General features: G+C 33.7%; 1 long non-coding RNA gene across 1 annotated transcript in view; it reads right to left on the bottom strand.

Annotated features, from left to right (window-relative positions):
* Window positions 1-23,682, bottom strand: part of LOC115836675 — a 37,765-nt gene extending 14,083 nt beyond the window's left edge. Inside the window, exons 1-3 of the long non-coding RNA XR_004031661.1 lie at window positions 23,470-23,682; window positions 2,959-3,078; window positions 799-981 (exon numbers count right to left, since the gene is read on the bottom strand). This is a non-coding gene — a long non-coding RNA (uncharacterized LOC115836675). The remainder of the gene's footprint in view (window positions 1-798; window positions 982-2,958; window positions 3,079-23,469) is intronic.
* Window positions 23,683-24,154: the final 472 nt, after the last annotated feature.

Genomic DNA, 24,154 nt, shown 5'->3' with positions numbered 1-24,154 from the left:
CTGTTGCTTATAAGCAGTGCATGAATTCTTTTTTATAGCAGCTAGAGCTGACTAAGACACCCTTACAACTCTTCGTCTCTTTTCCTGTGACAGTTATGTGCCACATAAGGACTTTTAATAAATGACAGACCATATATTCGATGGTGGTCCCATAAGATTAAAATAATACATTTTATTGTACCTTTTCTATGTTTATGTATGCTTAGATAAACAAATACACATGGCTAATTACTGAAATTTACATTAGAGTTGAATGTAATAAATTAATTGCCCTGATCCTTCACTTCTGGATATACAGAGTTTAATTATGGACTTACTCTGCATTTCAAATACTTGGTACCAACAAGATGGAGAACTAAGAAATAGTTAAGAGAAAATGATAAAATATTATTCTACTGAGGAAAATGTTAAGAACCACAATACATCTGAGTAAAAATAATAATAATCTGAAATTCAAATTAAAAGGTCAAAAGTTACATAGAAGTTTGCAGTGCCATACAAGGCATTGAGTGATGTTACATAGCAAATTGTACATGAGATAATAATAGACAGCCAAAATGACAATTGTTCCCTATGCTGCATATCAAAATGCATTATGCTGCCAAGTAGTAAAATCGTGGTCTCAATATATTAAAAATAAAAGCAGCATATGAGATACACTTGCTCTTAGTAGACTGAAAGGTATGGAATATGTAAGACACTGGTGAGTAAAAACTAATTTATCACTTTTCTGGATATCAGTGACATGTGGTTGGAACTCTGGGGAAGGGGTCAGGTGATGAACGTTAAGCTATTTACCTTCAAAATTCTTCTATGAACTGATGACAATTTTGCTTCAAATCTCTTTTTCTGAGAAATTTTTCTTTGCTTCTTACATTTTTCTGCAAAGAGTCCCTGCTGCCTAATCATTTCTACTTTGCTTCTTCGAAAACACCAGTCCATATTTTACTAAGGAATAGTTGAAGTTCCACTTTCTTTTGCCTGTAGGGATATTGATTAGTCCTAAATTATGATTATAGCTTTACTTCCATTTATATCTCCATTCTGTGAGAGGGTCACATGCGCAAAGCGGCCCCCAAACACCACAAGAGCCTAGAAACCAAAGAATGAGACAGAAACACCCAGTTTGCCAGTAAAAAGTATTTTAGTGGTGGAATTTAGAGACAGAAGTGTGGCCTTCAGGGGCAACAAGGCAGGTAGATCTCTACACTGTCACCTCCCAGACTTACATTCCATAGGGAATATATTCCCTATGCTTATTCCATAGGCTTATATTCCATAAGGAAAAGGTATAGTGCTTCAGCAAGACAATTACAGACAACCCTCCAGAACTGGTAAGAATGCTATGTACATCATAGCCTGTAATTTGTGCAATAACATCAACACTGACATTTCTTACACTGAAGTTTTTAAAGTGTAAGAACTGTAAGGACAATAAATAATGTAAGAAAGCCTAGGCAATACCATTCAGGACATAGGCATGGGCAAGGACTTCATGTCTAAAACACCAAAAGCAATGGCAACAAAAGCCAAAATTGACCAATGGGATCTAATTAAACTAAAGAGCTTCTGCAGAGCAAAAGAAACTACTATCAGAATGAACAAGCAACCTACAGAATGGGAGAAAATTTTTGCAATCTACTCGTCTGACAAAGGGCTAATATCGAGAATCTACAATGAACTCAAACAAATTTACAAGAAAAAAAAACCCCTCAAAAAGTGGGTGAAGGATATGAACAGACACTTTTCAAAAGAAGACATTTATGCAGCCACAAAACACATGCAAAAATGCTCATCATCACTGGCCATCAGAGAAATGCAAATCAAAACCACAATGAGATACCATCTCACACCAGTTAGAATGGTGATCATTAAAAAGTCAGGGAACAACAGGTGCTGGAGAGGATGTGGAGAAATAGGAACACTTTTACACTCTTGGTGGGACTGTAAACTAGTTCAACCATTGTGGAAGTCAGTGTGGCGATTCCTCAGGGATCTAGAACTAGAAATACCATTTGACCCAGCCATCCCATTACTGGGTATATACCCAAAGGATTATAAAACATGCTGCTATAAAGACACATGCACACGTATGTTTATCGTGGCACTATTCGCAATAGCAAAGACTTGGAACCAACCCAAATGTCCAACAGTGATAGACTGGATTAAGAAAATGTGGCACATATACACCATGGAAACTATGCAGCCATAAAAAATGATGAGTTCATGTCCTTTGTAGGGACATAGATGAAGCTGGAAACCATCATTCTCAGCAAACTATCGCAAGGACAAAAAACCAAACACTGCATGTTCTCACTCATGGGTGGGAATTGAACAATGAGAACACATGGACACAGGAAGGGGAACATCACACACTGGGGCCTGTTGTGGGGTGGGGAGAGAGGGGAGGGATAGCATTAGGAGATAGACCTAATGTAAATGACAAGTTAATGGGTGCAGCACACCAACATGGCACATGTATACATATGTAACAAACCTGCACGTTGTGCACATGTACCCTAGAACTTAAAGTATAAAAAAAAAAATCAGGAGGCATTCATGGGACTAGAGCTAATCAGAAATCAACATGGCAGATCAAGGTGGAGCCACTTTTGTCTCCACAATTTCTTTAGCTTCAAGAATACATAATATTTATGGGAAAATCATACACACTATTTAGAATCTGGAAAAAATGTTTAGTCCTGCTAAATCACTTACTACCTTTTTGATGTGGCCAAATCATTTAACCTATGACACTTAGATTTTTTGCCTATAAAAACAGAAATAATAAAGACTTGCTTGTAAGATTATTATGAGTCTTGAAAAAAGTATTTGTGAAAACTATCAGGAACACTTTTAGTGTTAATTTTTCTCCTCTTTCACTTCTTAAAAAATAGTAACTTATGCTTGTATTAAAATATCTCATAAACACCATAAATATACATGCCTAATACTTACCCATTTTTTTAATAACTTAGTGGAAATAAATTCTATGAATGGGAAACAATAAGAAACTTCATCTGGCATTTTCTTCTATGTAATCTTCATGCAGTTGAAATGAAAGTATTTTCACATTGTCTGAAATACAATTTGATTAATTAAAGCAATATTTTTACACTGCAGATCATGATCTCTAAAATTAGTGAGATTAATTTTTTTTTTATTTCACAGCTAATATTTACCATTATGCTAGTGATAAGATTGGATTCACAATGTTTTATTACTTGGCTCAGAACCAAAATTAGAGACAAAATCATGCGCATGGCTTCTTATGTGAATCATCTCAGCACGATATTAACATCAATATGAGATGAAAGGCTGATGAAATTCCACAGACCATTGAATCAACAAGCTGTTTCTTATTGAACCATCCTCAATGATTCTACCATGAATGATATGAAAAGCATCATAAAATTATTCCTAACTTCAAGTTTCTTTTCTTTTTGAAATAACAACTATTTATCTCGTAAAAACTGACTCATTTTTGCCATTTATCAAAAACATTAAGAGTAGAAAAATAGTAACTGATTACTTTTTAAAGCAAAGATGAAATAAGTATTAAGTGAAACTTACAAAGTCTGTTTCTGTTAAAGGATTTACACTACTATGTGATGGTCATTGAGAGTCAAATATGAATTCCCTTTTTATATTAGGAATCAGCATCATGTCAGACATAGAAATTTGGTATCATTATTTTATTTTTATGATCAAGTATTATTCTGATTCAACACCGTACCTTTAATTTGGAAGTTGAATATTAACCTAAACGATGTTGTACAGAAACCTGTAAGTGATCTCTATTCTATTTCATTGTTATAAAAGGGAAAAAATTTATCTATAAAGAGCCATCAAGGAAAAAAAATGAAACACTGTGTTCATAAAACAAGCAGTTTGCCCTCACACATGACCTTTCAGGCATGCATCTTGGTCAGGTCTTTTCAAGATGGATCTAACACAGCTTGAGTTTATTGTAGTTGACTGTGGCTTCACTCTCCCTGCACTGATTCCTCACTCCTAGGCTGTCAGCAGACCTCCCGTTATCTTCTAGATTTTGATTCTTTTGCACAAGTCAGACACCAGACTTTTACTTCCAAAATCTGAGGAATACATATCAACACTATTAAATATCTCTCACTCTCCTGGGATTCTATAATGGCACCAATCCTCCCGTGGTCCTGGGTTTGGCATGTGGGAATTGCCATCCTTTTCCCCTCTCCAATGGCTGGGGGTAGGAAAACACCATCATATTCTCTGTTACACAAATATCTGTTTTCAAAGAACTCCTGACTTTGATCAAGCCCTTTCATGGCCCTCCAGCTTTCTCCTATACACAGGCTGGAAGTAGGGGATGGATTGGAGAGTCTAGAACATATTTTTGGCCGCTTTTTAGAGTCTTACCAGGATGCACCAGCATCACTCTTTTGAATGTGTGGCTGTTTAACATCCATTATCATCTATACAGGGACATCAGTTAAAACTCTAAGACAACAGGAAAAGTAAATTTAACATTTTTTTTTCTAAAATTCTATTACATTCTCATATTTTATCTATGTAGGTATTCGTTTGTTTTATAGGACAATACAATAGGGAAGTTCAATAATTGACCTAATAGCTCACATCTAGAAGGAAGATTTTAAGAAATTCTAATGCAAATCTCTAAACCCCACTACTTTCCAAAAGGTGGAATCTTAGTAGGCACATAGTTTATTGGCATAGTTAAGCTGAGGACTCTCCTCAAGTTTAGGGCAATAAACCTGATTTCCAGTTGTAGATACTGGAGAAAATGGGGCCATTACTATACTATTAGGCCCATTAATGATTGGTCCTGGAAGAGAATGAACCTGAGTCCACAAGGTGAAAGACTTCTGGCCTTGTATTAACTGGATAAAGTAAAGCAGTATAAGGCAAATAGCCAATAATGCAGTACCTTATTGGGGGTGGAGGAGAAGCAGTTTGTTATTCTCACAGCACCTTAAGCAAGTGAATTGTATTTGTTTTTCTTTTTCTTTTTGAGACGGAGTCTGTCGCCCAGGCTGGAGTGCAGTGGTGCGATCTCGGCTCACTGCAAGCTCTGCCTCCCGGGTTCACGCTATTCTCCTGCCTCAGCCTCTCGAATAGCTGGGACTACAGGCACCCGCCACCACGCCCCGCTAATTTTTTTTGTATTTTTAGTAGAGGCGGGCTTTTACCATGTTAGTCAGGATGGTCTGGATCTCCTGACCTCGTGATCCGCCCGCCTCGGGCTCCCAAAGCGCTGAGATTACGGGTATGAGCCACCGTTCCCGGCCAAGTCAATTATAGTTCATATGGTTTTTCAGAAATAGCAATATTTCACAGATTTTAACTTTCTCATTTCCTTGAGTATTATCATTGTCAAGGACAAAGATAGGCTGATATATGCATATTCCGCCTTAAAAGAAAAGAGTTTGGAAAAGCCCATTATCATTTGAAGTCTTTATTGAGGAAGCGGGACACTTCCACCAATTCCATGGGTGAGGACTTAACTATGGTTTGAAAGTTTGTGTCTCCCTTCCAAATTCATATGTTCAAATTCTAACCTTTAAATGATATTGTTAGGAGATGGGACTTTTTCAAAGATAACTGAATTACGAAAAAGAGCCCCCATGACTGGGATTTGTGTCCTTATAAAAGAGACTGCAGAGCCAACTAGCTCCTTCCACCATGTAAGGAGATGGGCAGAAAATACAATAAAGTATGGAGAAAGGACACAACACACAAAGGCAGTGGTTGTCCATAATGTAAAATAGGGACAACCATGTTAGAACTAGGGAGGACATCTTTTCAGCTGTATAAAAAAAGAATCTATATAGAAAAGTATACGTTTTGTTTGGAATAACAAGCTAGGAGCATTATTTTAGGAAGTCTGGTTGTATAATAAAGCATTTCTCAAAGCAGAGAAAATAACAAAGTTGACACTGTAAAATTCTGTTTGCATTAAAGATAGACATAAAAAATTCTATACTAGGATGATGAGAGCAAGATTTGAAAGGAATAACAAACTTCTAGAGCTGTGCTTCTTAATATGGAAGTCATTAGCAACATGGCGATTTTATAAAAATTGAAGAGCTTTACTGAGGTATAATTGACATCTAATAAATTGTATATGTTTAAAGCATACAATTTTGATGAATTTTGACACCACAATCAAGATAATGAATGTATACATCACCAGCCCCCACCAAAATTTTCCCACTGTCGCTTCATAAACCCTTCCTTCTACCCCTCGTCATTGCCTTCCATTCCCAAGCAACTACTGAACTGTTTTCTGTCACTAAAGGAAAATATGCATTATTTAGAATTTTATATAAATGAATCACACGATTTTTCCTTTATAAAATGTAGCATTTTTTACTTGATACAACTATTTTGAAATTCATCTATGTTTTTGTTCCTGTCAATAGAACATGCCTTTATATGGCTGAGCCACGCTCCATCATATGAATGTACCACAGTTTGTTTTTCCATACACCTCTTGATGGACTTTTGTATTTTCTTTCTTTCATTTTTTGGCTATTATAATGGACACAGCTATAAACATCTATGTACAAGTCTTATTTTTTAATCGGTTTGTGTAAAAACTTAGTTGTATACTTGCTGGATCATATGATAAGCAAATGTTTAGCTTCTTTAGAAAGTACTGGGCTTTTTAAAGTGGTGGTACCATTTTTCAGTCCCACTACCAAAATACAGGACTTCCAGTTAATCCATACCTTTGTCAACTCATGATATGTAAATCTGATTAATTTCAGCCATTCTGATAGGTTTGTAGTGGTATCTCATTGTGATTTTAATTTTTTTCCCTAATAAATACTGATATTGAGCATCTTTCCCCGTTCTTGCTAGACACCAGTTTATCTTAATTAAAGTGTCTACTCAAATATTTTGCACACTTTAAAGTGGATTGTGTGTTCCATTATTATGGGGTTTTGAGGTTTTGTGAAATATTCTACATTTAAGCCTTTGCAGATGTGTAATTTGCACATCGTTTTTCCTGGTTTGCAGCCTCTCTTTCCATCCTCTTAACACTGACTAAATAAGTCAAATTTGTAAATTTGTTACCTTATAGATCATGGTTGTATTATCACATCTAAGAAATAATTGGCTAATTCAAAATCACAGAAATTTTCTCCTATGTTTTTGTCTAGAGATTTTATAGCCTTAAGTTTTCCATTTAGGTCTACAATCCATTTTTATTTAATTTTTGCTCTTGGTGCTTTGTAATAGATCGAAAGTATACTTTTGCATATGAATATGCAATTGTTGCAGCTCCATTTGTTGAAAAGACTATCCTTTTCTCCACTAAATTGCCTTCCTAATTTTGCAGTAAATCAGTTGATCATATATGTGTGGATTGGTTTCTCTACTCTTTGTTCTATTCCATTGACCTATTTGTCTGCCTTGATTGCTATAGTTTTATGATGTGTTGAATTCACTTAGCGTAAGTCGTCCAATTTTACATCTCTATATAAATTTTAGAACCAGCTTCTCACATTTTTCAAAAACAAAAACACAACACTTACTATCAGGAGCTTTGGCATCTAAACAATATTGAATCTTATAATCTATGAACACAGTGTATCTCTCCATTTATTTAGATCTTTTTAATATTCTCAGCAATATTTTATACTTTTAATTATACAGGTCTTGCAAATATTTTGTAATACTTATCACTAAATGTTTTATATTTTTGATACTACTCTATGGAGACATTGTAAATGGGTGTTTTCTAAGCAGAATATATATAACAGTACTAAATGAGTAAAATGCACATAATACAATGTTTCATCAATTTAGTCTTCTCAAGGGTCTCTTCTATTTGTTAAAAATATATTATTAAAAATATTAAAAGAGTTTCTTGTAATAATTGCCAAAATAACTTGTCATTATTTTCAAGCCACCTGGAAGTTATGATTTACATAAGAATGGCTCTAAATACGTCAATCCCTTGTTCAGTGTTGGTGAAACTCTTTCACATCATGGCCTAATAGAAAGTAATCATGTTTGTATGGCATGCAACCATACAGGAGCAGAGCTGGGAAGATTTATGGGATCGCAGAAAATAGATTCATTACATTTCTATTAAATAATTAAAATAAAATACAGTGGAAAATATTAGAAAACATATTAAATATCAAATTCCCATGACATTTCCAAATAAGAGCTTCTGTTTTCAAGGCAGTTTACAACACAATTTTTTTTCTTTTTTTCTTTTCTTTTTTTTTGGGGGGGCGGGGACAGAGTCTCACTCTGTCACCACGCTGGAGTGCAGTGGTGTGATCTCAGCTACTAGAACCTCCACCTCCCAGTTCAAGTGATTCTCCAGTCTCAGTCTCCCGAGTAGCTGGGACTACAGGCACACACCACCATGCCCATCTAATTTTTTGTATTTTTAGTAGAGACAGGGTTTCGCCATGTTTTCCAGGAAGGTCTCAATCTCTTGACCTTGTGAGCCACCCACCTCAGCCTCCCAAAGTGCTGGGATTACAGGAGTGAGCCACCATGTCTGGCCTACAACACAATATTTTATATCTAATAGTACTGTAGATATTTGCATCACAATTGATAAATTATATATAAATAATTATCTGCCTTTGTGTAAGTTTCATTTTTTATGTGTACCTACTTCTGTGTATTAACTATTAAACTATTATGTGTACCTACTTCTGTGTATTAATTATAACTCTGCTTTAGAGTACTAGAGCCATAAAGAGGGGAAGATTTCTGTAGCACTGAATCTATAAGTAGTTCTCTTTGTGTGGAAAGTCAGAGGTGTATAAAATATAGCCAACTACAGAAAGGAAACATGAGTAATGACAGAGACCTAGAGTAGGCATATTTTAGAAGACCTCATCAGGGTACATTAACTGAGAAAGAACTATATCTTTAGCCATAGTAGTTTAGTTGCCTTAAACAAAAAAAGAAAAATAGCATGAGCAATATAAAGACAGCATGCAAATGACAGAATGCTCAAACAAATGTACACTACTCAATGACCATTTTGTGAGGGCTTCTGTTTTTCCGATTTTCATTTGGGATATAAAATATTTATCTACTATTTTCAAGTAGATTTGTCCAATTTAGCTAACTCTCCTGAAAGTATTTGACTCAGTAATGAAACTAAGAACTTATATTACAAAACTTAAAAACAGATGTATTAAAAATGACTAAATATATAGTAGAATAAAGTGTATATTTAAATAATGAGTTTATAAATTATATTCAGGAAATGTGTGTACTTCCGTGTAAAATTTGTTGATTCACTGGCGTTTTCTTTATTATTTTATAATGAACTATATCTCAACCAGCGGTATACAATTCATTTCTTCCTTCTGTTCTTGTTTTTTTAATAGGCTTTATTTTTTGGAGAAGTTTTAGGTTTATAGAAAAATTGAAGGAAGGAACAGAGACTTCCTCACATACCCTCTACCACTGTATGTGCATAGCTCCTTAACATCCTCCGCCAGAGGGTACATTTGGTAGAATAGATAAACCTACATTGATACATCATTATCGTTCAAAGTCAGTGGTTTACATTAGGGTTCATTTTGGGGTTGCACATTCTATGGATTTGGACAAACATATAATGAACCTGTGTGCACTGTTAAAGTACCATACGGGGTAGCTTCACTGCCCTAAAAATCATCTTTCTCTCCCCAAACTCCTGATATTTGTAATTCTTTCAGATTGGCTTCTTTCACTTAGTAATATTCAGTTAAGTTTCCTACATGTCTTTTCATGGCTTGATAGCTCCATTCTTTTTAATAATGAATGATATTCCACTGTCTGAAGGTACCAGTTTATCTGTCAAGTCTTGGCAATTATGAATAAAGCTACTATAAACATCCATTTATAAAGGAATTTTCAGTTCCCTTTGGTAAATACCAAGGAGGATGATTATATGGTAAAGTTATATTTAGTTGTGTGAGAAATTGCCAAACTGTCTCCCAAAGTGTCTGTGCCATTTTGCTTTCCCACCAGGAAGGAATGAGAGTTTCTGTTGCTCTACATCCTCATTCATTCCAGCACTTCACCCTCATCTTAAAATGTGCCCATTTTCCTGAATCCAGGGGCATTCTAGATCAATCTCTTCAAAGAAAACTGCCAGTCTACTGCTAGGCATGGCTTAAAAAAATAGGAAGAGCAGCAAATTATAACATTGCTCAAAGAGCTTTTCATTTCATCATCTCTCTAATTTTCTGAACTGTGACTCTAAAAATCAGTGTTTGCTTTTTAAATCTTGATAGAATTAAAATTTCTTAAACTTAAGAGCTCAGCTTTTTGCTTCAACTTCTCATGTTTTGCTTTTTTGTTTATTGTTGTTATGGTGATCACACACCAGATCACACACTACTATGTACTCCTTTTAGTAATCTATATCAAAATCCCTACATAAGGAGGACGACAATCAACATATTTATAAGCTCTAACAGCCTTCTTGCAATATGTTATAAATATAGGGACTGTGATGAACAGTGAGAATGTCTCCAGTAAAGATATCAACAATTTTAATGTGACAATATGTAAGTCGTTAGCTATTAAATAAAAACACATTCTATAAGCAAACACAGCACATTTATTTTTGTAAGTTAAAAGTGCTAAAACATATTCTTAATACTTTTCATTAATTATGTGGTTAATTGGAACTTTAAGAAAAATTACATTGAAAAACTGTCTAGTTTCCTTAAAACGCTGATGTTAGAAACAAATAACTCACAAAGGGAATTGTGTGGTTATGTTTGCATTAGACATCTCATCCCAGGGGCATTATAAACATGTTCAACAAGTACCATTTCTGTCATACTAGTGTTACCTTTCACTGTAGTTGAGACATCTGACAAGCAAAACCTCCATGCTAGACTACACAAACTCTCTAGACACCTTAGGCTTTCAACAATCTTAATTCTGCTCGTTGAATTTCAAAAGAGTTCCAATAAATCAGAAAACCCAGTGGGGTTTTCCTTCTCCCTATACATTACACAAACAAGAATCATTATTGCTTAGTTAAAAAGGATTAGTGATTATGCCACCTACCGTTATTTTTGTTATTTTTGTTTGAACAATATTTTTATTCTCAAATGAAATAAATTTGAAAATTCTTATCTTAGCTCTAAGTTGAACCATATCACAACACAAATAATTCAGTTTTTCGTTTGTTCTGATTTAATGCACAAGACAATAGTCTGAAAAAATATGATTTGGTTACACTAGAGATTAAAACTGATGCTTCTTCTTTGATACAATTTAGAGTAATATGACTTTGAATATTATCTATATAACACTTCTCTGTCATCTTTCAGCTGATACACCACTACCAATACCCTCATCCAGCTTACTATCACCTTTTGCTTGGATTAAGAAAATGGCATCGTAATTAGTCTTCCCACAAATTTCCTCGAGTCAATTTTCCATCTAAATGTCTTTCTAAAATCCAAAACTAATATGTCATTCTTCTCCTTGAAACCTCCAATAGCTCCACATTGCTTTTCTAACTGAATTCTTTAAATCTGCCCCTGTGATCTTTATAAAACAGATACAGGTCCTCTTTTTATTGTTAGAGTTGCCTCATTTCTTTCCAGTATGAATTTACATACAGCACGTATTATTCCCCATGCTTGGACAAAGCTCCCCTCCATTCAACATCATGTTTCTACTCATTCCTTAAAACCTCAGTTTAAATGGCCCATGATAAAGAAAATGTTTCCTAACCTTTGAGACTTTCAACTTCCCAGTCATATGATTAAACAATTCATTAATTGCTAATAATTTCAAATAATTGTTAATAACTGTAACACTTATTAATATATAACAAGTTGTATATTTGGCTGGTTGATGTCCATCATACATGCTAAATTTTCTTTGAGGCCAAGTCTATGTCCGTTTCATCATTGCACCATCACTACCCTGCAGAGTAGAAGCTCAATAAATATATCTTGAATCTAAAAATGTATACTGTGCACAAATCCAACCTACAGCCATGGCAATACCAGTACAAAACTAACTTGTAATTACCATTTTTAATGTTCCCACAGAGCTCTGTCACAGAGTAGTTAGCTGGCCCATAATGCATACTTAGTAGTGTTCAAGATACATGCCTTCTACTTCCACCACTATTTGAAAAATAATGCTTCAATAAAATGAGCAAGAGTGACATCAATGAGAGAATAACTTTGAAACCTCTCTAATTTTGCAAAGTTACACAAAGTACTAAGCACCTTATCATTAGTTAAAAGTAATTTGTAATACATGTCATAATATTATGATCGAGGACCAGCAATGTAGATTATAAATGCTATGAAGTGACTTGCAGAGTAAATCTCGTTTTCAAAATATTTAATAAAAACTATTATAAACTCTTTTTTAAACACTTATATTTTGCCCTGAATTCTTTATTGCTGCTAGGTAAGAAGACTAAATAAAAATGACAATATTGCAATTAGCCCGCAAGTTTTATAAATTGAATTTTGTGTATAACTTTGGGAGGTAGCAAATAATATATGACTTTTCTAAGAACCACTGCCCTTAATCTGTTAATACATAAGAGTAAAGGTAAGAGGAAAGAAAGCTAGTAGGTTACAGAGTTCCTCATGAGACTTATAGCAGCAAAAATCAATCCAAGGCAGAACACAAACTACTCGAAGTATTCTAAGAAAAAAAATAATAATATGGAGAACTGGGTGTTACCAAATTGTTGGAAATGCTGAAGTTACCTTAGAATGAATCCCATGATCATGCAAAACTGGCCTACCAGAGATACCTCCGAGGCCATTGAAGGCATCAGTTCATGGACACAAAATGATATCTTCAATCCAGGAAATAAAGAGCATACATGAATATGCCACTGACACTGCATAGCCAACAAACCAAGGCCAGAGGATGAACAGCGGAATACTGCCATATATAAAACTCAAATTTTCACAACTCTGCTTACTAGCAGAAAGAGCCAAAGAGATGGGAAGATGGATTCTGCCTCTCTTCTGCCCATTTAATTGCAAGCAAGGATATCTAAATAATAAATATTTTGCATTTTAAATCTTAAGCATCCACCATAGCTATGAATGGGTGCATATGTATTTAAGTCTACTAAATGGAGAAAATGGCTTTTCTGGAAAACTGACTTCAAATATTAACAATGTAACCCTTTACAGGACACCTTACTTAAGCAACCAGGTGAGGATGGCTATACTTGTATGCTGAAAGTACTATTATTCTTCAGTGGCTTTAGTTCTAAACGTGTGTGTGTGTGTGTGTGTGTGTGTGTGTGTGTGTGTGTTAGGTGAAGGAATAGTAGGTCTTACAAATTTTATTCTATTCACTAATGATCTGACATTCTCCTTTTAAAATGTCATTACTACATTACTATCAATGTTATTAATGCCTTATTTAAAGCTGTACTAGCACCTATTATTCTTACTATTTCTAAAGGTATATTATCCACCAGGATGCACACACATAAACAAAAATACATATATTTTAATTATTTCTAATTTTATCTATCCCCACATTAACTAGTGATCATTACTAATTTCATATAAAAGATGAGGAAACAGAGACAGCAAGCAATTTTCCTGATGACACTAAGGAAAAAGTAAAAAGTGGCCACACAGATTCAAAACTAAATCGATATATCCCTGTTAGGCTAAAATATCACATTCTTATTAACATATAATGCTACTGATACCATACCTAATACTATTAAACATAACATGAAAGAAAATTGAGTTAAAGGATATGGAGATATTTGAGACCTTTATGTATAATACCTAACTAATAAACTTTTCTAAAACTTTTCTGATAGTGAACACAGAAAGGGCTTGTTAGGTTGTGAAGGTTGCAAGTTAGCGTCATAAAGTGTCATCTGCAGACTAACAATATATGCTACAGAATTAAATATCTTTCTTGGAAAGGTAAAGCCAGAATAAAATGTAATACAAAAATATTATCTAAAATGAGTATGAATAAAAAAAGAGTTCTGTATTATTGAATATATCACAATATTTACATGTGCAATTTAAGTTCAACATATTTAACTCCATGGAAAAAATGTTTATTATATAAAGTTTCAGAGAGAAGAGAAAAATGAACTGGGAATTAGCCCTAATTATTTCACTTAAAAATATTTATTAATATATTCCAGATACTTTCTTCAGCACAAACAGATAAAAAAGTGGGCAAAAGTAGACATTGCCCCTACCTTCACAAATGTCATATTGGTAAGAAACTAAGATTTTAATTAAATTATCAGAAATACATAGAAAATTATAATTATGGTAAATGTATAAACATAAGGTACACAATTGTGTGAGGCCATATAAAAGACACCTGACCTCATTTATCCATTTAAGAAGAGTTACTTCAAGAGAGATATTTACTTAAAAATTTACTCAGTGAAGGTTTGGGGAAGCAGAAAAGAAATACCTGGTAAAAGAAATAATAAGGAATTCACAATAAAAATTTTAAGGGCCACTTTAACAATATAAAAAATTATTCTTCTATCTTTCTCTATGTGATACAAATAGCTCCTCAGTTGAAGAATGGAGAGTGATTAAACACACATACACACACACACCCTTAGATGATATGTATATAAATAGTAATACATATATCTGCACATATATATGTATTTAAAATGGAATAATAGTCAAAACATGAGTGTGGGTAAATTGTCATTATTGTTCTATGCTTCCAGATTTCTGAGAAAATGCAATAAGTGGTAGATATTATTTCAAAGTTCAAGAAGCTTGGAGGGAAAAAATTGTGGCTCTGCAGTCTTAATAGTAAACAATAGCTCCAAAAAGTGGCCAAAGAGGATTTTAGTCATAGATATATATATAAATAAATATATATCACATATATAATTAATATGTGATATTAACTATATATGTGGCATATATTTGTTTATTTTTTATTTATTTGTTTTTTAAAAAATTAATGTAATTAATTTAATAACTCAAAATAGGCTGGAGTGCAGTGGCGCACTCTCAGCTCACTGCATCCTCTGCCTCCTGGGTTCACTATTCTCCTGCTTCACACCCCCAAGTAGCTGTGACTACAGGGTCACACCACGCCCGGCTACTTTTTGTATTTTTAGTGGAGACACAGTTTCGCCATATGCCTGGGCTTGTCTTGAACTCCTGAACTCAAGTGACCCTCCTGCCCTGACCTCCCAAAGTGCTCAGATTAAAGGCATGAGCTACTGCACCTGGACAGAGCTTAATATTTTTTAAATATCCATTTTATTGAAAAAAATATTGAGCAATGCTTGGAAAGATAAATTTGGCTACCTATTAAATATTGATTACTTCATGCTTTAATAAATATTTTATGATGCACATGAAGTAATAAACAAAGTTTCTACTTGTTAAAGTCAAATTACTAATTATTGCATTAATATTTTATATATTCCTATAAATTTTTGCCACATTCCCGTGTGTGATTGCCTCTGTTCAGAGCCCAGGTTTAATTAAAGAATTCAAGACTTGTTTATAGGGCTATACAATTTTCAGTTTTATAAACTTCCACTTTTCCAGTGAATGGTTGTGACAGAAAAAAAAATGTATGATAGAGACTTTGCAACCTGAGACACGTGCACAATTTTGAACACCACTAACTTCTTGAGCAAATCATTTATTTTATCTCAGCTACAGTTTTGCATCTGAAGAATAGACATTCTAACACTAAACTTCAGGGTTGTTTGGGGGATAAAGAAGCTTTTAAATTACCTGCCATCCTTGAAGTGCTTACTAAATTTGCCACAACAGATGCAATATGGTGAAAAGAGAATTAGATGGGAGATAATATGATTTTGGCCTAAGTCCTAACAAAACAATCATTAGCTATTTGATTCTTATATATGGCACCTTCTGAGACTCTGTTTCTTATTTACTAAATGGAAAGAATAAAACTTGCCCTGCAGTTTTGTGAACATCAAATGAAATAATATATGAGAAAAAGCAGCAAAACTAAGCGGATGCAGTCAATGCTTTTCACACGTGGTCCTATGAGAGCTATTCTCATGCTGTTGTGTAAGTATGCATTGCTTAGCCAAGGAAATAACCAAAAAGCAATAGGTAAGCTAGGGCTACTTGACAAAACTCCAAGTATTTCGGCACAAAAATCACTTCCACTAATCTCTACTCCCTCACCTAACATAGCTCATGACTTTATCCTTGCTTAAAATCACCCCCCACAGGAAGGAAAGAAGTGGTATCCAGAGAAACTCATGTAGTATTTTGCACTGGGGTCAGTTTTTACTGGTTATTCACTGATGTGAGAGTGTTACGTTCATTTGCTATTCTTATGATTAGGTCCTATTACTTTATCTACTAAAAATGAGAATTTTCATTCTGTCAACAGGATGATGATAATTTCATTTCAATCTTTATTTTTATCAATTTTAAAGGCAAGTGGAATACATGTAAATGTGTTTTACTTTTGAAAACAAAAGACATGAGTACAGTTGATATACTGCATAAAACATTAAAGCTTTGTGTTTATATTATTTAGATATATCACTTTTTAAATGACATTTGAAATCTGTATGAAAACTACAAGAGAAAATGAAGAAAACAAGTGAAAATGACTGCACTGTTCTAAATTGTTGTAATTTAAATAAACAATTTTTCTGATTTTTAAATATTTTATATACCCATTTGATGTAGCATATGATTAAATGATAACAGAACTCTGCTCCATCTTATTTCAAATTACTACTTTGATACATTCACAATTGTGCATTCATGCACACATCACACACAATGTCAAATAACTGTCATTGTCATTACATGTAATATAATCTACTGGCAATGCTGGTCTATTTAAGACTACTTTTTTTAAAAAAAGCATACAGCCCTTGTTTCTTTTTCTCTGAAAATTATAATGTTGCTTGAAATATGGCAGCAATTTCAACTTTGTGTTAAAAATACTCAGGAAGAAAAGAAGAAAGCAGAAGAAAAAAGAAATTTGGAAGGCAAGAGATTTAACGAAAAAGAAACTATAAATTTCTGACTCCATTATACATGCTAAAAATCCCTGTTGTGCATACTTTATACATTGAAATTTATTCATATTCAGGATTCCTAAATGGAAGTAGATATGCATAGTAAAATTTAAGAATAAGATGTTTATTAAAAAATAATCCTCCAGTGACTTGACACAGTTTCACATTTTATCCTTGACCAAAATGAATGAACATCAGTTTTCCTGGGCATTATAATTGATTAATGCTAGGTCAATTGCAGCAAGATACAGAATACATGAAGATGCCATTTCAAATGGCATCAGGATAATTATTAGCAAAGTGTCCTTTTTAATAAATGGTTTATGATATTTATTACCTCATGTTTTGCTAGTATGACTTTTTAAAATATTATTTTATTAAGGATTAGGGAGAAAGCAAAAGACTGAAAAATTGAACTCAAGGGTTTGAAATAAATTTCCTATCTGTCAGAGCTAATACATGAAGAATCAAGTAAAATCTGTTTACACTGCAATATAATTCAAATACATTATTTTAACTGTTTTGTATACTCATATGTACCCGTGTGAATTTGATTTCTTTCCATAAAATTTTAAGCCTAATTTTTTTTAAAGCTACAGGTAAAATTTAATGCACAATTTTTACTGGATACTATATACATACATATGTATCTCTTTTTAATAATATTTTATTGGCCTCTGTGGAATAAATTTTAAATTTAATTAAGTAAAAAGATAAATACTGTCACATTGTAAAAATAATTCCCAAACCTTATAATTACTTATCTATTAAAACAAGAACCATAAAATCTGAAGACTCGACAAATATTTTCTGATAATTTTTCTGTTTTTCTCATGATTCTTGTTACTGAATATAACAAAAACAAAAAAAGCCTCAATAATTTCATAATTTATTAAATGAATTATACCCTCTTGCAAATATCAAATATCAAAGTGATCAGAGTACGAAGTCAGCATTATGAACTATGACTCAGCATTATGAAGAACATTCTCAGTTAACAGAGAGGAAGGAGCAAGTAAGTACACTGGGTGTGGAAAGTGAGGTGAGAGAACTGAGGAAGAAAATGTTGAAGAAAACATGGCTGAAACCTGAATGAATGAAATTGTGATCTTTGCAGCAACATAGATGCAGCTGGAAACCATTATCCTCAGCAAACTAATGTAGAAACAGAAAATCAAATACTGTATGTTCTCACTTGTAAGGGCGAACTACACACTGGGTACACATGGTCATAAAAATGAGAACAACAGAGATTGGAGAATGTAATAGGGGAGAGCGAGAGAGGGGGTTAAGTGTTGAATAAAACTGCCTGTTGGGTACTATGCTCACTACCTGTGTGACAGATTCGTTTGTACTCCAAACCTCAGGATCATGCAATGTATCCTTGTAACACACCTGCATGTGTTCTTCCTGATTCTAAAATTAAAGTTGAAAAAAAATATTTTTAAACCTGAACATTTCAAATCCTGGCAAGGAGGTTGAGGAACTGGAACTTTCATATACTGCTGGGGAGGAATGTAAAGTGGTACAACAGCTTTAGAAAACCATTTTGCAGTTTCATTAAAAGTTAAAAATATGCCTACTCTGATCCAGCCATCTCATTTGTATGCAAACATTTATACAGCTTTGTCATAGCCAAAACCTTGAAACAACTGAAATTTCCAGCACCAGGTGAATGAAAAAGCAAACTGTGTTATGTACATACAAAATATTCCTCAGCAATAAATAGTAATCTTCTCTTGATATGTATTACAGCATGAATGAGTCTCAACATAACTTTGTTGAGAGAAGCCAGATAATTAAGAACATACAGTATGATTTAATTTACAAAAATATCTTGACAATGTGAAATAGTCCACAGTGACAGAAAGTAGATCAGTTATTGAAAGTAGATCAGTTATTATGGGTTGGGATAGGGAAGAATGGAGTGCAAAGAGGCACCAGGAAAGTTTGCCTGTGACGTACACATTCATTATCTTGATCATGATGATGGTTTCCCAGGGATACACATGTGTCGAGTTTTATTAAGTTGTTTGTTTCAATTATGTGCAACCTGTTATATGCCAAGTATACCTCAATTTAACCTTTAAAAAATACTTTAAAAATCAATATCCAAAGCTGCCTTAAACACACACACACACACACACACACACACACACACACACACACACACACATTCACATGTCTGTTGCCCCTGAAATAACATTAGAGGGGAAATTGATAATTGAAAAATAAATTTATTCCATGCCCTAGCTTGTAGACCAAATTGTTGCTCGTGCTGTGACCTTTGAAATCTTCAGTTACTTATTAGTAACTGAATTTTACCTCTGAGTTTCTTCACAGAATTTGCCCAAGAACTCTTATCAATTTCCGAGCAAAAGGTCAGAATGTTCTGCCATGTAATATGGTTTTTCATTATTTCCTTATAAACTATGACATTTTCAAAATGTCAGCATTGGAGAAAGCTTGAGTGCTCTTCCATTCTTTCTTCTTGATACATACTAGGAAACATGTAACATGGAAATCATACAAAATAAGTGTCTGTTGTGATGTGTAATAAGTGGTGATAAATAGCAATAAGAGAGAAGATTTTAAAAAGACACTCATACAGAATTTAAAGTCAGATTGAAGTACCTTTCCAAGATACCTACGAATATAAAATGTAAGAATATTAATCAATCACATTTACAACATTAAAATATCTTCAAATCAATTTTTGTGGTGTCTGAATCCAAATAATAAACCAGTGAAATTAATATGTAGTCTTAAAATGAAGAAAATAGGAGTCAATAAGATAACAGTATAACTTTGGAATAATTAAATAAGAATAGCTAATACTCCCAACATAGTAAAAATGGCTTTAAATGCTTCTTTTAGCAAAATTGAAATTTCATTATCTTAGTAGCTAACTAAAAGTTTTTCACATACTCTATTGATTTTAAAGTACTCTATTCTGATTTTCACTCAGTACAAGGTTTAGAAGTCAAATTATTTTAATTAATTGCATATATACCCCAAAGACAACTAGTAGGATATACTACATACTTTTTCATTGGAAATGGCACTTACATTTTCTAAGACCTCTGGTTTCCAGTAGGCTATAACTCAGGATTTCCTACATTAAATCCTATTCAGTTTAATTTATTTATTATTAACACTGGATTCTTGGAAGCATATGATGAAAACAAAATCACATTTTATTATTGTCAACAGCATTTTCATGCTGGCAGAGTAGGAGAACCTGTGTGAATTTGAAAAAGCTCCCTTTCCCACTTGTCATTTATTTCCCATGGTATTATATCTATAGAAGTACTCATCAGAGGGACACAGTTATTTTTAGAAAAGAGAAAAAAAAAGGCCTGGCTTGGTTTTCAGAAATTTATAGTCCTCATTTTACTGTTTGTCTTTTCTTCTACCAATAACTTTTCTAATTAAGGCAATTGCTGTGATTGCCTATTGAATAAGTGGCATCTGAAGATTAATTGATATTGCTGTTGATTTTTTTAATTTTAAAAATTAGGGTGATTAGTATTTATATATTAATTATAATCATTGTAATTAGCTGTAAAAATAAGCACTCAGGACTCTGCATTGTATTCATACAATACCTGAGCTACATGACGTAAAAAAAGACAAGACATGAAGAGAAAAACAGACTTCACCTTCTATTAATTATTTATTATGAGAGTTGATTCAACTGAGATTTCTAATTTTTATCACAATGGAGGAACTGGAAAAAGACATGCCTCCTTCTATAAACTGCTATGAAACTGGAAAAATTTGAGACAACAAAAATTAAAATGCAGGCATATGATTTTTGAAAAAGGAAAACATATCATTTTATACCTGTTTCTGGACTGGATTCCAGCCTGGGGGCACTTTTCACTGCACGGTGTAGAGAAAATGAATCCAAAAGAGACAACAGTCTCACTACACTGCTGGTGTAAGTTTCAAGCTCGGAGAAGAGTGAGGATTTCAGGGTCTAAAAGGGAAAAAGCTGTCTATACGAGCAATAGCAGACATTTGCATGGAGTCTTTAAATAAAGGCTGGGCTGTAATATGCACAACTAGACTCCATGAACACTAACTGAGAATGGCTGCTGTGGGTTTGGAAGGCAAACATAGGTATGAGAACTTTCTCAGTACAGATACATATAATTGGGAGGCTCTGATAAACCTTGAAAGACTACACTTAAAGAGTAAGGGCAATTCTTAGGACAAAACTAAAACAGATCTGTCCTAATAAAAAATAAAATTAAGCCTGATAGAATCAAGAGGATGCCTCATAATTAAACTGCCTGCCATAACAAATCACCGTACCTTTTACAGAAAAACAATGTAATTCAGATATTGCAAGTGTCACCCATGATGTCCAATATACAATAAAAACTTACAATCTATGTAAAGAAACAGAAAAAGATAGCCCATGATCAAGAAAAAAAAAATCAAAAGAGACACCAAGGTAAAAAGATGTTGGAATTAGCAGGGACAAGGGTTTTTTTTTTTTTTTTTTTTTTTTTAAGTTGCTAAACATATATCAAAGGACTGCAAGGCAGAAAACGGATAAAGTGAATGAAAATGTGGGAAATCTTGAGAAATGGGAAGTTATGAAGAAATGGTTGGAAATTCTGTAACTTACAAGTACATGATCTGAAATGAAAAGTAGCCTGGATTGAAATAACAGCATTAAACGCCTACAAAAGAAAAGATTTATGAACTTGAAGAAAAATTAATAAGCATTATTCAATCTAAAGAATAAATAAAAATATTAAAACTGTATCAAAGACCTCAGACAGCTGAGGGCAGTATGAAGTAATAGTAAAATAGATGACAAAAAAAGGGAAGGATAATAACTTTATTAAATTTCTTTAAGTTGGCTGAGCATGGTGGCTCACGCCTGTAATCCCAGCACTTTGGGAGGCTGGGGTAGAAAGACAACTTGAGATCAGGAGTTTGAAACCAGCCTCGTCAACATGGCAAAACCCCATCTTTACTGAAAATACAAAAAATAGCCAGGCGTGGTGGCATGCGTCTGTAATCCCAGCTATTTGGGAGGCTCAGATAGGAGAATCGTTTGAACTTGGGACGTGGGAGTTGCAGTGAGCTGAGATTGTGCCACCGCCCTCCAGCCTGGGTGAAAGAGTGAGACTCCATCTCAAAAAAAAAAAAAAATTTCTTTAAGTCACATTTTACACGAAATGGGGACACAATAACAACTTAAATAGATTCTAACAATTTGAGGATATCTATTGCAATCTCTTGAAAAGCAAATAAAAAATAATACAAGGGACATAGCTATAGGACAAATAAAAGAAATAAAGTGAAACAATACATTAATGTTAAAGTACTCTACTGATTCAAAAGAAAGCAGGAATAAAATAAAAAATAACACAAAAAAGAGATGAAATACAAAACAAGTAGCAAAAGAATAGGCATAAGTCCAAACACAAGAATAATTGCACTAAACACAAATGGACTAACTATTCAAATTAAAGGAAATTATTGCCATACTGGATTAAAAAAACAACACCCAACTATTTCTGCCTTTAAAAATACACTTTAAAATAAAAGCACAGGCCAGCCATGGTGGCTCATGCCTGTAATCCCAGCACTTTAGGGGGCCAAGGCGGGCGTATCACTTGAGATCGGGAGTTCGAGACCAGCCTGGCCAACGTTGTGAAACCCTCTCTCCACTAAAAATATAAAAGTTATCCAGGCCACCTAGTGCACGCCTATAATCCCAGCTACTCGGGAGGCTGAGGCAGGAGAATTACTTGAACCCGGAGGCAGAGGTTGCGGTGAGCTGAGATTGCACCACTGCACTCCAGCCTGGGTGACAGAGTGAGACTCTGTCTCAAAAAAATAAATAAAATAAAAAATAAAAGCGCAGATTCATTGAAATAAAAGAATGTAAAACAATATACCATCCTAATAGTAAGCATGAGAAAGCTTATATGGCTATATTAAGATCAGGCAACATAAACTTGAAAACAAAAGTTAATAACAGGGACAGACAGAAACATTCCATAATTGTGAAAAAATCATTTGCCAGGAAGTTGTAATAAACATTCACATATATGTATCTAATCACAGAGCTGCAAAATACACAAGGAAAACCTGGCCAAACTAAAGGAAGAAATAATTCACAATCATAGTTAGATATTTTAATACCTCTTAGTAGTTGAAATCAAAGTGACAAAATATCCGTAAGTATACAAATCTGAACAACCTAATTTGAGCTAATTGCTATTTACAAAATTTTATGTCCAACAAGATTGAGAATTGAATCGTCCTATATCTGTCTTTTTAAATTAAATTTGTAAATAAATGCCTTAAAAATAACTTGAATTCCAGTTGATTTACTGGTAAATTATATCAAATTATAGCCAACATTAAGGATTTATATCAAACATTTGAAGAAGAAATAATAGTGATATTAAAGATGTATTTACCTAATCTGTTCTACTTGGCACATCACAATTTTCTCCCATTCAATTTCATACATAATCCTTTCTGACTTCTTCTTGATGTAAAAGGAAATCACAAATCATAAATGCAATTATAAAGACATGTATCTTGTAGCATAAACTGGCTAGTTATTTCCCAACATTTATTTCATCTCGACAAACGGTTAGATCTTCTTGCCCAGGCCTCCTACCCATCAGACGTGATTGTTCTCAACAAGGGAATGAAAATGAAATTGATGTGTGTCACCACCGGGCAAAAGTAATTGAGAACATGTGTATTTTCACCACAGTCTGAATTTCACTTCTCTGCTAGACAGATTTAGAGAACTGAGCCCTTAAGACCTGTGGAACCACAGGCACAAGGAGCCTGGATCCATGATACCTGCATGAAGCAGCCCTAACCGGAAAACACCTGCTCCAATGAGGCATTAGTTTACTAATGACCAGTGACGTGAGTAAGAAATAAACCTTAATTATGGTAAGTTACTGAGATTTTAGGTTTGTTTTTACAGCAGTTAGTCCACCCTAACTAAAAACATCTTCAATTTTTAAATCATCAAGCCAAACAGACACTTAAGAAATATAATATTTCATAATTATTAAATTGCAGAAAGTTTACACACTTAGTATGACCTTCAGCTATTTAGATCAACATTTGGCTTCAGCTTCT

Source organism: Nomascus leucogenys, chromosome 9 (assembly GCF_006542625.1).
Source record: "Nomascus leucogenys isolate Asia chromosome 9, Asia_NLE_v1, whole genome shotgun sequence".
In the NCBI taxonomy this organism is placed as follows: Eukaryota; Metazoa; Chordata; class Mammalia; order Primates; family Hylobatidae; genus Nomascus; species Nomascus leucogenys.
This window is presented reverse-complemented; position numbering and strand designations above follow the sequence as displayed.